The sequence below is a fragment of the Lissotriton vulgaris genome, chromosome 1_1, assembly GCF_964263255.1.
Source record: "Lissotriton vulgaris chromosome 1_1, aLisVul1.2, whole genome shotgun sequence".
NCBI lineage: Eukaryota > Metazoa > Chordata > Amphibia > Caudata > Salamandridae > Lissotriton > Lissotriton vulgaris.
In genome coordinates, this window is record NC_141685.1 from 1,741,018,186 (window position 1) to 1,741,030,774 (window position 12,589).

Consider the following 12,589-nt stretch of genomic DNA (forward strand, 5'->3'; position numbering starts at 1 on the left):
ATGTTGCTTGTCATGCATTTGTTCAGATCCCTAGGGATCAGCGGTATCGAGGGAAAAGCGTAGGCAAATGTCTTTGACCAGCTTATCCATAGGGCATTCCCCTGTGATTGTGCTTCTGGTTGCCTGGATGCAAAGTATTGGCATTTTGCATTCCGGCGTGTAGCAAATAGGTCTATTGTCGGAGTGCCCCACCTCCTGAATAGTTTCTCTGTCTCCTGTATATGGAGTTGCCACTCGTGGGATGCTGAAGTCTGCCTGCTGAGCCAGTCCGCTTCTACATTGTCCTTCCCTGCAGGTGTATGGCTAGCAGGTCTATTTTGAGTGGTATTGCCCATCTCCAGATTTCCTGTGCCAAGTTTGACAGGGGGAATGATTGAGTTCCCCCTTGTTTGTTTATGTAAAACATCGTTGTGGTGTTGTCTGTTTGTATCAGCACCTTCTGCTGTACAAGTGTCTCTGGAAGGCCTTGAGTGCTAGCAACACTGTTTTCAGCTCTAGGTAATTGATGTGTTTGACCGCATCTGTAGGGCTCCACAGGCCTCTCACTCTGAGCTTGTTCATGTGTGCGCCCCACCCCTTCTGGGATGCGTCTGTGGTAATGGTCACTGTTGGGTCCGGTGGTGTTAGAGGTTTCCCTACTGTTATCCGTTCCTTGGTCCACCACCTTATTTCTTCCTGCACCCTGTGCGTTACAACCACTAGATCCTCCCAACTTCCTGTAGCTTGTGACCATTGCTGTTGTAGCCACTCTTGGAACGGTCTCATCTGTAGGCGTACATTGGGGACCAGGTGTATGCACGACGCCATCATCCCTAAGATCTTGCTCACTGTCCTCACTGTCAGAGCTCGCCCCTTCAGGTAGTGACGTTTCTCCCTCAGTAGGCTGAGTGTTCTCTTTTCGCTGGGTGACACCCTGCATTAGACGGTGTCGATTTGAGCACCCAAGAAGATCTTCACCTGCTCCGGTTCCATTGAGCATTTTCCCCAGTGTATGGAGAAACCCAGGCCTGTTAGTGTTCTCGTGACTTGCTGTGCGTGATCCTTGCATGTCCTATACGAGCTTGCCTTTACGAGCCAGTCGTCTAGGTAGGGGTACACGTGTGTCCCCTCCCTTTGCAGATGCGCGGCTACTGCCGCGAGGCATTTGGTGAACACCCTTGTTGCGGATTTTAGACCGAATGCCAGGGTTGTAAACTGGTAGTGATCGTTGTTCACTGCGAACCTTAGCAGGTGCTTGTGCTGCCTGTTCATGGGGATGTGCAGGTACGCGTCCTTGAGGTCTATGGTGGACAAGAAGTCCCCGGCCTTTATCTGTGGGATGACTTCTTGCAGGGACGTCATCTTGAATTTTTTGGTCTTTACGTATTTGTTTAGGAACCGTAAATCCAGGATGGGTCTTAGGCTTTCGTCCACTTTCGGTACCAGGAAGTAGTTTGAGTACACTCCTTTGTTCCGTTCTTTGAATGGGACTGTTTCGATGGCCTCTTTGAGGAGTAGTTCTTGAGCTTCCTTTTGGAGCAGTTGTAGCTCTGTTCCCGAGTGCTCTCTTCTCTTTGGCTTTCTGTTTGGTGGATTCTTTAGCAGCTCTATGCAGTATCCGAACTGCATGATGTTCAGTATCCACTTGTCTGTGGTGATTTTTCTCCACTCCTGGAGAAAAAATCTTAGCCTGCCTCCTACTGGAGTTATATGATCTTTTGTGTCCTGTCCGTGTATCCCTCTCCTCTTTGTTTTTCCGTGCTCTTCCCCCGGAGGGTTCGGGTGCGTGAGCACCTTTTCTCGTGAGCAGTCACTTAGAGGGGGTTTGTTCACCGCCTCTTCTTTGTCCTTGTCCGTTTCCTCTTGATCGAAAGGACTGGCCCCTGTTCTGGTAGTTCCAGTTTTGCCTCTGCTGGCCCTGGTGACCTTGGTTGTCACTCTGTTGTCCCTGGTGGAACGCCTGGTGAGATTCTCCTCGATGGCTTCCACCTCTGCCGTTTGGCCTCCGTGTAGGAGTGCCCCTTCTTATCCCCCTGAATTGCAGGGCCCCCATGGACCTTGCTGTCTCGTTGTCCTTCTTCAGTTGTGTGAGCTTATCAACTGGGGCTCCGAACAGTGTTTTACCATTGAAGGGTGTGTTCAGGATGTTGTTCTGCACCTCAGCCTTGAAACCTGAGATCCTGAGCCAGGCTTGCCTTCTCTCTGTGATGCCTATAGCCACCAATCTGCTGGATGTTTCAGCCCCATCCAAGGCTGTCTTCAGGCACGAGTTTGCAATGCTTTTCCCTTCTTCCACAAGGTGTGATGCCCTCTCACAGTATAGTTCCGGGAGGTGCTTGAGCAATTGCCCCATCTCATCCCAATATTGGTATTGATGTCTGTTTAGGAGGGCGTTTGAGTTCGCCATCCGCCAGTGCGTTGCAACGTTTCTCTCTATTTTCCTCCCAGTTAGGTCCATCCTCCTGCTTTCCTTGTCAGGTGGAGGGCCAGATGTTGTTGGGACGTTGGCCCTTCTTCTGGCCGTCGCAGGGATAATAGAATCTGCTGTGACAGACCCCTTGATATAAGCCGGGTCCTGTGAGGAGAATTTGTATTTCTTTTATGTCCTCGGCGTTACTGATCTGCATGTAGCCGGGTTCTTGAAGGCTTCCTTCCCCTGGTCTGTGATACTTTTCAGCAAGGGAAGGAATTGGCTTCTTGTCTGTGTGGGGAGCAATGTTTCTAGCAGGAAATCTGCTTTTGGCTTTTCCTCCTCTAGCTTAACCCCATAAGCTGCTGCTGCCTTCCTGACGACCTCGTTGTATGCCCCGATGTCATCCGGTGGCGAAGGCCTCGACGGATATGTCTCCACCGCCTCCTCCGGGTTTTCGGCCTCGATGTCCTGCCACTCCTGGTCTTGGGCCGTCGAGGAACCCGAGCCGTAGCTTGACTGCTGGTCCCCCATAATCCTCTTCATTATAATAGAGGTCCTCTTCGTGCTCCGAGAGCTCCGGAGTTTACGGCGGTTCTTCGACGTCGAACTCCTCCTGTTGTGCCACCTCCGCGACGGTCGTTGCCGGCCTCCAGGGGATCTTGTAACTTCTCATTTTGTAGTCTAAGTCGTTCTTCCTCTGGAGGATGTTCTCCATTTCGGCCTCAAGCCTTCTTTTCTTTCTCAGCATCTCTGCGGCCTAGTCGTCGTCGAGCGTTTCGGCCACTCTCTTCGGTGGCGTCGTCGATGTCGAAGCTTTCTTCAGCTCCTTTTCCTTCGAAGTCGAAGACCCTTTTTTCGGGGGCTTGCTTCGACGACCTTTGCTTTTCACCGGTCTTCTGCTTCCGGGAGTCCTTGTCGAAGGATCCGCTGGGCTCTTTCTCAGAGGATGCAGCTTTGGTCGTCGAACTTTTCGGCGCCGGTGCTCCTTTCGAGGCTTTGTACTCTGCCTTTCGAGGGTCCGCCTCTGGCTTTCGAGGCCCTGAGGGAGTTTTCGGGGTCGTAGACTCTCCTACCTTATCAGGCGTTTTCTTATCGGTCTCTGCGACCGTGAAGTCATCTGGACCTTCGGCGATGTTGTCCTCGTCGTCGTTGGAGAGGCCTAGTTCGTAAAGCGTCGGGGCCTGGCCCTTGCCCTGCATCGTGCGATGAGCTATCCTCTGCTTCTCTCGAACTCGGAGTGTCTTCGGCTTGAAGACGGAGCAGGCATTGCAGTCTCTGCTCTCGTGGTCGATAGGCAGGCAGAGGTTGCAGACCGGGTGATGGTCCTTCTGCGCGAACTTGTGGTGGCAGTTTTTGCAGAATTTAAATGGAGTCTTGTACATCCCTGTGCTCAGGGGGTCCCCTGTATGCGCATTCCTATGCGCATTGGAAAAGTGTGGCTCACTGGTTAGAGGAGGCAGACCTGGAAGCAGAGGTCGGCCGGGACCAGGGTTCAATTCCCGGCTCGGCGGGGACTTGAGTCCTAAAATGTCCATGGACTCGACAATTCTTGCTCCGGTGCCTACTCGATTCACGGGTTCACACTCTGCAACTCTGGGCAATAGCTTGCTTAATCTCCACAACGGCCCCTCGCGGCGGGATGCCTGGCTTTCACCTTGTGGATACCCTGTCGGGGTTATCTCACAGGGGAATACCAGGCCGGGTTCCCTAAGCAAGCGCTTAGAGACCGGTTGGTGATTTGCGCTATATAAATTCCTGTACATTTACATTTACATTCCTCCAAGGAAGTCGAAGATCTCGAAGTTCTTCTCTTTCTTCGTTGTCTCCTCTCTGATGGTCTTCTCCTCAACTTTTCCGGTCTTTACCGTCGAATAGTAGTTGTATTTTCTCCTTTTTTCCTCCAAAAACTTCTGGAGCTTCACGCGACGATCCAGACCCAACGGCGGAAAAAAGAATCAATGGCGCTCAAGGATGGTAGCTTCCGCCGGAAGCATGCCGACGTCACCGAAGGTGGGACGTAGACTCCCACATGGGCTACAAAAAAAAAAAAAAAAAGAGAAAAGAGACTACGATTCCGGACCCAACCACCAGATTTCGGAATATGCACAGCATAGTGACTCCAGAAAGATTCACGCTGCAAAACTACTTGGTTGTACAGAGCAATCATTAATAGATAGCGGTTTAGCCTGGAGCATGCCTTTGGTTCTGGTAAATGGTATCCTTGAGCTCATTCGCTGCCAATGTGTGTGAAACCTTTTTGACTAAAACGAGTAGTCTGGAAAAACAGAAATTACTTTTGAAATAAAGTGAGACTTCAATAAATGAAAATGTTACTTACAGTGTAACCATCAATTTGTACAAAGTAGTGTTGTAGATTGACACACTGATAACATTTCTGCAAGCTACTGTATGGGGCGAACTCTTGCAACTTTTGTTTTCTTAAACAAATATTTTCCAGTCACAAGATGTGTGGAGACTCCTCTCTGAGTCCACAAACTATCAGGACCAAGACTCCATCTCAAACAGTTTCTTGTTGAGGGAGCTAGTAGTGTCAGTGGAGTGGAGTGTCAAAGACAGTGTTAACTGTGCATTGTTGAACCTAACAAAAGTTGAGAGGAAAAAATATCTGTGATAATTGCTGGCTTTCAGGGAAGGGTGTGGGGGCATGTGAATCTACATCAGTGCAAGGAACACAGATTATCATTCATATCATGTGTGGGTGCAGATACATATGCTCTGCATCAACTGTAAAGCAGTTCGTCCTGATTGTAGTGCTGTAGGAAAGTGCCTCTTTTTGTATGATCACCCTCCCAAGATTTGGAGTGATGTTGCCGGTTTTTCGAATGAAGTACACTGGGCCCTGCCGTCCAAGCACAAGTGCACATTCTCTGATGGCTCCCCCAAAGTAGGAGCACAATTGGCTAATCTGCGATTTCAATGTTTAACTTACCTACAAGTGCCTAGTATATGGTACAAAAGGTACCCAGGGCTGATAATTTAAATGTCACTAGTAAACTGCAGCACTTCATTGTGCCACAACTGTAGTGACAAGGTGGAAAATGACTCTAGGCCAATCATTGTAGTTTATTTGGATAGCCCTAAAACTGCCTACTCGGTCTGGCACAATGAACCCTTTTGCAAAGTCAAAATCTTAATTTTTAGGTCTCGCCTACGCAGCCCGCATGCGCTGTGTAGGAGGGAACCTCTTGGAATCAATTCGCTTTTTTGCCCAAAAACGTGCACGCTTTGCATTGCTTTCAATTGCAACGCGTGCACGTGTGGCATTTCCCATGCGGAGCGAGCTTTGGCAACATCTGTTTGTAATTATATTGCAAACAGATGGTGCCCCTGATCAATCCTGCAAGGGAATCTGGCGCAGGCCCCCTCCCCTCCCCCTGCTGCCTCCTCCTCTCCTCGTTCCCACCTCCCCCCCCCCCCCCCCCTCCAAACAAACGAGGAAGCGGGCGTGTGTCCTGGGGAAGGGAACACCGAGGAGGGGGGCCTGGCCTGTCCCCAGCGAGGAATGACTACCTCTAGTGAGCTGTCTGCTTCGTGCCTGGGAAAGTCGAGGGAGGCAAGCAGGCAGGCTTGTGCTGCCATCCACACAGTCGTAGGTTCTGAGCTGCTGTTGTGTGTCAATGGAGTAACACATCCACCTCCCACTCTCTAAGGCTGCCGGCTTTCTCTGGAGGAGCTGCGCCTCCCCGTCGCTAAGTCTCTCTTGCGCTATTTCCACAGCCCGCACTCCTCAGTCCTCTAACAAAATTCCTCCCTCTTGTTTTCTCTTAGTGCATCTTCTGTCCTCTAGCTTTTCCACATCTGCTTTTCCATTGTGGTGTTCTTTTTGTTCCCCTCTCTGTATTTCTTCTTGTCCTCTCCCAAAGTTGTCCATATAATTTGTTCATCCTTAATGACTTCTTTTTAAAAAAATCCTCTTTCGTCAAACATGTTCTTTTCCCGTGCCTGTCCTCCTTTTTCTTTCCCAATCAACCAGAGAGCTGACTTGTTTTACCTTTTGACTGTTTAACAACCTTAATTCTCTTCGCTGTTCTACATTTGAGTTTGATGTATTTTGCGTTTAAATCGGTCTCCCTTTCTCTGCTGTTCTGTTTCTTCCCTTACAGTCCCAGTAACCCTTGTTTGTGGAAGTAGCTTTCTCAAACGAGCCTTCTACATAGGAGTGACATAAAAATAAAAAAAGCCAGTTTTACCCCATTTATGATCTAAATTATTAATGTCCGTCCTTTTGCTATCGCGCATATTTTTATTCCACTAAAGTACTCTTAAATGTCCTTAAAAAGGCATGCTGGCACATGATAAAATAAGGAAATAAACCATTCAATCGTAGTCACTCCATGAAACATCATGATCTTTCAAAACCATCGCAGGTTAAAGGTAATTATCAATCCCTTCCTATTAATGGGCATTTAAGAGATCCATCAAAGGGTCTTAATTTGAGAAGTGTTAGTAACCCACGGCAATGCATTGGGAGAGTTCATTCAGAGTTTGCAAGTTACCAAAATAATTCCGTTTAAGGCCCTATACATAGTAAATCACGCCATGCTCAACCAGCATTGGCATAGCCAATAGGTCTCGCCTTTGGGACCTTAAAAGTGTTTAGCCATGCAACAGTTGATATTGTTGCACCAAGCATATTGTGCTGCATAATTAAATACTTATAAGGTCCCAAAAGCGAGACCTATTTGCTATGCCAATGCTTGTTAATATTATTAGGGCACCCTCAGTGAAAGCCATGACAGCCCACAAGGAAGGGTATTAAATATTAAAAAGTAGGGCATGTTCCTCATGTGTTTAACACGCCCGGATGGAGAAATCTCGAAATTGCTGTTTTTAATGTAGTACGGCTGGTGGACCACTGGCTAACATGGAGTTACACTAGCGACCGCGCTAAGTTCTAACTTCCATTTGTTCTAACTTCTCCAAGGTTTCAAACTGTTACATTAAAACAAATTAATTTCCGAGATCAGATTGAAGTTAACTTTTAAGAGGAAAGGGACAGAAGAAATTACTACTTTGCTGCCTAAAACTCTGGCAGCCCCTGTCCCCTGCTAGGAAGTGTGAAGTGCTCCCAAGAACAAGAATTGCTTTTGGAAAGAGACGAGACCTTCTCCAGCAGGATGGCCACTGGGCGATGGCCACAGATGGCCCAGCTCCGGAGAGGCTACTGCCTCAGAGAAGCAAATGTCAGTCAAGTACAGGTTGGCATCTCCAGAAGGGGAAAACCTGTTGTAGAACTGGTTATCCCGGAGAAGAGGCTCATTATGCTGGGAACTGTCTAGGGGTGTGCCTAGAGCATCACACATGGGATGGCGCCTTGAGCTGCCTTGCATTCACGCAAATAAGGGTATTTTGGAATTGTTTCTGACCAAACTCCCAGGAAGTGTTGCAAAGTGGGAAGGGTTACCCCACTGGCTAGAATGCCTTCACCTCCCCTCCCACAAACATCAAGTTTGAATAAAAGTGGCACCCCAGGCATTTAGACCTCAGATAACCATTGGGATGGAAAGAAGACAGAAGGATTGCTCTGCTTCACCCTGGACCCAGCAAAGTGGCTGAACCAAAGACTGGACTGCTCCTGCCTAAACTGAGGGACCCGCAAAGGCCTCTGCCCGCTGTGCCCACATGTGGAAAAGAGCTCCAGTTGTGCCAGAACTGAAGGGATTCCATGGGCCAGGTGGCTCATCAAGCACCAGGACTACAAAAGCTAAGAAAGCCTGTACCCTCGCGAGCCCAGCTGCCTAGGAACACCTGCAGCTAGATAGCTAAGTGCCAAATGGGAGACAGAGTCCTGACCTACACAAAGTGGCCCTATGTCAAGGTACCTGTCGCAGAAGTCAAAGTGGACCCTGGTCCACCAACAAGAATGATTAACAAACCTGCACGTGACAGGGAGACCAGTTGCGGCGGGGCCTGCACTGGACACCACTGGTGCATTCTGAGAGAAAGAGTCCTGAGCTTGGAGACAACCCCCAGACATTCATAAATCCAAGGAAGACTCACTACACCTTTCAGTATCTCCAAGATGTGGATAGAAGGCCCAATTGCTCACATGTCTTTAATGGACTCTGCCTGCCCTTAATCATTCAATTTGCTTTAATTAAGCCACTATACATGTGTCCTGCCAGGATTTCTCTTTATTCCTCTGGATGGTCTAGGCCCAGTAGAGAGGATGGTTCACCAGAAGACTTGCCACACCAAGTATCTTCAGCAATCTGGTAACTGTCTACTGGTACTTCTAAATGCTTTATACTTGTTCCCATAATTAAGACTTACTGCTCTGTGCCACAGCTACCCAGGACTTCCCTAAATGTCCTATTAAAGAACCTAACCGGGCCTGATCCAGATTGTGATGTTAAAAGGTGAGATCTCACAATCACATCATACAATCCAATTTGCTACAAGTAGCTAGAGCAAGGTTTTAAAAATAGTCTAGCTAACTAAAGCCTGCTGGGAGACTTTAAAGTCTACTCAGTTGTGTTTAGTACATATGTGTAGAGTTGACCAACTGGCAGGCAACTTTGCAGATCACTTCTAAAGGGATGTGGATCCTTTCTTGGGTATTAAATGTGCCTTTGGGGTCTAAGCAGTGCACCTGGCTTTGTTTTAGCAGGTCAGAATGTGCATCACAATCCACTGACCATTCTGGTTTGTAAGATGGGGTGAGGCATATGAGGCTAAGTGAAAGCTATAGAGCCATGTCGTCTTGCAGGTGTATTTGGGTTTGTCAATATAGTAAAAGTGCCCTTTTGGCATTCAGTGTATGCATTACCTTATTTGCTACAGAATCTTGGTACAGGAAGAAGATGGATAGCTTAATAGTTTGGTTGATGTGAAACAGAGGTAGTTATTTGTGGTTAGTTCTAAGGATTATCCAGGCCTTTCGGACCTCATTGAAGGGGTCCTTTACATTTAATGTCTGGAACTCGCTGATCTAGTAAAAGGAGAGGATACGTACTAGGAAGGCCACCTTCCAAGGTAAGAACTGAAGGCCACAGCAATGGAGTGATTGAAAAGATGGCTAAATGTGATAACTGCATTAAAATTTCAAGGAGGGGCCAAAGGGGTTCTTACAGGTATGACTCTCAGAGGACCCTCCATGAAGATGTTGACAGATTTAGAAAAAAAGAGACAAGTTGTTATATTCTGGTTTACAATGTATTTCCCTTTTAACTTACCTTGTACATATTTCCCTTTTAATAGAATGTTTGTACTTAGCTGCACATGCACACCGTCCATGAGATTCCATTTCGAATGGTTATGATCTAAAGTGTTGAAATTGGACTGACTACTTGGAGGTTGGGAGTACTGTGCTGCAGCTCAATAAATCCTGGATTTATCTGGATATATTTGGATTTCCTCCTTATTTATTACAAAATTGGCGACGAGGATGACCAGTACCTACTACTACTACAGCAGCACAGGTGTGGTACATCTGATTTTAAAGAATTTTGGATTTTTACAACTTTATTGGATTTTATGTACTTTATTTTTGGAAAAGATGCGTTTTCATTGATATTCTGAAGACTGGAGTCTGTGGAAAGTGATATCTTACTGGATATTTGAGGCTTAATCTCATCTGGCGTTGTTTTGTACTTGGAAATACTATTTTAACAACTTATACTATTTTTGGTGACTGCATGGTGAAAAGCGCTTTCTTCACACAAACTGCTAACCTCGTGAGACTCTGTTACAATTTCACGTAATTGCCAATAATTACGCTGTGTTTACCTTTAAAGCTCAACGAACGAAGGCTTTCACGAGCGAAGACTGTCAGCACTCAACGAGCGAGGGTTTTCACGTGCGAAGGCTTTCAGCGCAACAGAGTCTCCATGCGCCATTGTACACTGCTGTCACCGTGGATACGCCGCGTTGGAGCGTGATTACCATACGCCGCTTTAGAGCGTGAAGCGCATTTGTTATGCCTGCTTTGGTTGCTATGGTTACACGCATTGAGCGTGAGGTCGCGTAAAGTGACGGCGGCCATATTTATTTACATTCGGATTTTCTTTTGCGCTCGGGAGCATCGGACACTATTTGAGGTACTGTTAACGAATTTTACAACAAAAAACACGGATTACATCGAAGATTACTGTTTTCCCAATTATTCATAAAGTAAATACCAACGCTGATGTACACAGCTTGTGTACTCTGGAGCTAATTTCACCAGCGCTGATGTACACAGCTTGTGTACTCTGGAGCTAATTTCACCAGCGCTGATGTACACAGCTCATGTACTCAAGAATTAATCTAATATTTTAGTTTTACCCTTGTCTTTTATTTATTTTCATTTCTTTCCATCTATTTGTGATTAGTTATATTTATACATCCTCACAATGCAGTTTGATCCGCCCTCAAAATTCTTACAAAGTAAAGGTGATCCTCCTATTCCATGGAACAGATGGAAGGAGGAGTTTTTAACTTATTTGAAGGCTATTGATGGAGAAAGGATGGGAAATGAAAGGAAGAAAAATATTTTTCTCCATTGTCTGGGTTCCGAAGGGCAAGCCATTTTTAGAAATTTACCATCTGTTCCTGGTGACGCTGGTGTCTTTGATGAAGCAATGCTTCGTGTAGAAACACGTTTTAAACCAACAACTAGTATAGCTTTAAATCGTTACAATTTCTATACCAGAGCCCAAAAGGAAAATGAATCATTTGATGATTTTTTAACAGGTCTGAGGGCTTTAGTTGTGCCATGTAATTTTGGTACTATGACAGATGAGATGCTTAGGGATCAGATAATTGTGAATGTTCAGTGCAAGAAAACACAAGAACAGTTGTGGCTAGTAGGCAATCCAACTTTGTTGGAATGTATGTCTACTGCTAAAGCTTTTGAAAAGTCTAACAAATGGATGAAAACCATCGAAGAAACAAGCAATAAAAGTATTAAGAATGATAAATTAACTGAAGAAGTATGTGCGATGAACAATGTTGCAAGAGGTCCCCAAAATTATAAGTATGGATCACGTAACCGCATTGTGTGTTTTAGGTGTGGGAGTTACAATCATGTAGCTTCTTTCAAATTTTGTCCTGCTTTGGGCAAGGAGTTCAACAAATGTGGTAAGGTGGGTCATTTTTCTAACTCTTGTAGAGAGGACAAAAAGAAAAGTGGGGACAAAAGTAGCTATTTCAAGAAAAAAGAAATTTCTTGTGTGAGAGATGAGACAGATTTTGATTCAAGTTTAGTTAGATGTGAACATGTTGTGTCTGATGAATCTAATAGAGTAAGTGGGATGATTGTGTCTATAATAAGTTTAAGTTTGCTTGAGGAGGATGTTTTAGAATCCCCTAAATGTGTTGTTAGGTTTAAGGGAGTAGAATTAGAGTTGATGGCTGATTCTGGGTCTCCTTGGACCATCATAACTGAGAAGTATTTTGATGAAATGTACAAGTATAAAATTTCTAAGAGCGAGTTGTGTCCTCCTGATGTTATGGCGAAAGGCTTTAATGGTTCTAGTATTGATTTCATAGGATATATTGCTTCCACGATTTATTTTAAGGACCAATCTGCATATATCAAACTGTATGTTGTTGTAAAGGGAGTGAATGTTTTGGGGTGGCGGGATCAATTCAGACTTCACATTACATTGAATCCACGCAACAAAGATCCTGTCATGGTGTCACATGATTGTGATATGTTAGAGGAAAGAGTCAGGTCTGTAGAAGAGAGTAATGTTTGGAAGACACTTTCGGACGAGTTTCCTAGTGTTTTTTCAGATAAGTTAGGTAGACTAAGTGGTTTCACTCATTAAGCTTAAACAACGAGCTATGCCAGTCGTACAAAAACTTAGACCTGTACCACTGAATGTTAGAGAAGATTTAAGTGATGCACTCAATGATATGTTGAAAAATGATGTCATAGAGGAGATAGAATCGTCCGAGTGGGTTTCTCCAGTGGTTTTGGCATGCAAACCAGACAAATCTTTGAGATTATGTATAGATTTGAGAGCACTTAATGCAAACATAGTGGTAGGTTGTCATCCCCTGCCCAATATCAACAAAGTTGTGAGCATGCTAGGGGGAGGTGTTATTTTTTCATACTTTGGACTTAAGATCTGCGTATCATCAGGTTGTGTTAGCAGAGGAATCACGTCATCTCACAGCTTTTATCACACCACAGGGTTTGTTTCAGTTTAAACGGATGCCGTTCGGTTTAGCGTCGGCAGCTTCTGTTTT

General features: G+C 45.8%; 1 protein-coding gene across 1 annotated transcript in view; it reads right to left on the reverse strand.

Annotated features, from left to right (window-relative positions):
- Positions 1–12,589, reverse strand: part of CAND1 (cullin associated and neddylation dissociated 1) — a 348,469-nt gene that overhangs the window by 111,021 nt on the left and 224,859 nt on the right. The gene's annotated exons all lie outside the window — the stretch shown is intronic.